Genomic DNA, 3,114 nt, shown 5'->3' with positions numbered 1-3,114 from the left:
ATTTTTTGGCGCAAAAGAGAAGCCACTACAACCATTCGCACCAACATAAAGTATGTTCTTTTTTCGTTGAGATTGTGACATTTTGATATTTTAGGATTTGCAAATTCTTATTACGAGACACATAAAGAAAGTTTAGGGAGGAAATTTCTTTTAATCACATAGAGCGAAGACTAGGAAGGAAGAAAATAAAGAGAACGAGGAATTTTTTGTTCCCTCTTTGCTAGAGTTCAGTTTGATAAATTTTGGAGAAAAAAGAAGAAAGAAAATGAAGAGATGTTGTCATTTGTAAAGCTTTTTTTTAATTTAATAAATTCAATAATTTAATTCTTATTTTTTATTGTGTCATTAAAAGGACCACATCATATAATGCTCAGAACTACCTGGTAGTCATTATCGTCGGAAAAGTTACTCAAACGACAAAAGGGTATAAATAACAATGGAGTATGATATTAGTGTATACATATGACTTGTTAAAAAATTAAAATATACATTTGTTTAGCGTATAAAAATTTATGTGTATTTTTGTTCATTCTTCTAATAAATTAATATCTCTTATATGGAGAATTGAATTGCGAAATATTGGGTGTACATTAAAAAACCAAAATATGGTTAATCGATTAAAAAATCATAACCGTATTTTAGTTAACTAATTTAACAAAATTTTAAAAATCATATTCATATTTTTTAAAATTGGTTAACCAAAACTAAATTTAAAAAGACAAATTTTTAACTGATTAACTAAAATTAAAATAAAATTTAAAAAAATTTAATTTCAATTTTTTAGATTAAAAGTTCAATTTAAAAAAATAGTTTTTTTAGAAAACCAAATCTTTTGTCCAAATATTAGTGTTTTGTCCAAAAATCGATTTTATTTTTTTAAAAACTAATTTTTTCATTTAGAAATTAGTTATTTTTTTAAAATTGATTTTTATTTTTATAACCAATTAAAAATTGATTTTTAAATTTTATAATTAGTTAATAACTAATTTTATTATAAAAAATTAATTTAGTTAATTAATTAAGATTAAATTTTTAATTAATCAAAAAATAAATTTAAGTTTTAAAATTATGTACAATCCTAGATGAATGTAAGATGCTATTGGTGGACGTGTGTATGTGTTTTTTTTTTATTTTTTTTGGCTATCTTAATTTACTTTTACTAATTTTTAAGGAAAATAGAATAAGGAGTGCAAAATATCAAGGTATATACACAAACTGATTGCGACGTGATGATAATCATAATATTTAGGGTAAATTATGAAAAATCTACTCAAATTTTGTTATTAATAAAAATATTTTAAAATAATTTAAAAATATAATAAAAATATTTAATATTAAATATATATTTTTTAAAAATATTTTAGAAATTAAATTTTGATGTAATATTTTGTAAGAATGATTAAAAAAATGAGATATTATTATTTTTAAAATTTAATGTTTTGGTTAAATATATTTTTTTGTGAAAATTTTTAAAAGTATTATTAGTTATTGATAAAAAAATTATGAAAAATATATACTTAGTAAAAAATTACAAAATTTTAAAAATAAAAATATTTTATTTTTTAATTATGTTTGTAAAAATTTGTATAAAAATTTAATTTCTAAAACATTTTTTAAAAATATATATTTAATATTAAATATTTTTATCGTATTTTTAAATTATTTATAAATATTTTTTTTGACAATAAAATTTAAATATATTTTTATCAACAATAAAATTATTCGAATAAAATTTTCATTTGTCATCTTTTGATTTTAACGATTTTACCCGTCGTTTTATACTTTTTTTTTTTTTCAAAGAAATAATTAATGCTATTATTTGAGGATAGAAAATTTTTCGCCAAACCGAACAAAATAATAATTTCATCAAAATTTAGAAGAGAAATATTGGAGTTAAATGTTAATTTAGCCCTTGAAATTTAATCTGATACTCAGAATAATCTTTACAATTTTGTTAGCCCCAATTAAAACTTCCAAAATTTGTAATTGTGGCTCTGACTTGCTCCTGCGATTATCTTTATCAGCAGAATACTGATCTAATACAATTACATGATATGATAGACACTACTTAAATGACGGCGCATTGGTTTCGCGCCCAAACCCTTTGAAAACCATGTCGTTTCAATTTTTTGTGGGTTAAAACTCTCTTTTTTTCTATTAGGATGATCATAAGTTGCAAAACATCAAGAAAATTCTTACACTACGTGGTTTACAAAGGGTTTAGGTTCGAAACAATGCGCCATCGTTTAAGTAGTGTCTCCCATTTCATGCAATTGCGCTAGATCAATATTTCAGTGACGGATATGATCGTAGGGATAAGCTGGAGCTATAATTACAAATTTGAGGATTCTAATTAGGGCTAATGAAATTGTAGGGATCATTCTGAGCATCAGGCCAAATTTCAGGGACCAAATTAAAATTTAACTCGAAATATTGATTTATAAATTTAATTTTAATAAAAAAATTTACATATATATTATTATATTAATAAAAACAAATATTTTTTAAAATACTATATTAATAATTATTTAAAAGAATATATATAATTAAATGACTAAAATAATTTACTATTTGAATACATTAAATTAAATTTTTAATTTATTTATAATTATAATTTTTTTTGGTGACTATAATTATAATATTATTTGGATAAGGGTGACATAGTCCCATGTTAATCTGAAATTACTAATTACTCTATAGTACTTACCATAGATACGATGACAACCATATCATACAATAGGATATGTGTCGGTTGTCCCGTATACGGTATATCCAATCTAAGAAATTTTCGATTTCCATACTTCTTTCTCAGTTCCGTCGTATTTTGTCCTCTTTCATAGTCTCTCGGCTCTCACTCTCAACACTAATCCCGGAAAGCTCTTATTAGCTTAAAAAAAGAGAGTTTTTTTTGGTGGAAAATGTTTATTGAGGAGATCTAAGTTCTACAGTATATTTTTATTAAAAATACTAAGCGTCTAAAGTCTTTTTAATATTAAGTTTAATTAAATTGTTTTAAAAAAAAATTTACACTACTATCTCTTCTTTAATGATAGTTGTTTTTTATTTTTCTTGATGTTATTGTTAACATTGTTGTTAATTTTTTTATTATCCTTT

The sequence above is a fragment of the Arachis hypogaea genome, chromosome 1 (genome assembly GCF_003086295.3).
Source record: "Arachis hypogaea cultivar Tifrunner chromosome 1, arahy.Tifrunner.gnm2.J5K5, whole genome shotgun sequence".
Classification (NCBI taxonomy): Eukaryota; Viridiplantae; Streptophyta; class Magnoliopsida; order Fabales; family Fabaceae; genus Arachis; species Arachis hypogaea.
This window is presented reverse-complemented; position numbering follows the sequence as displayed.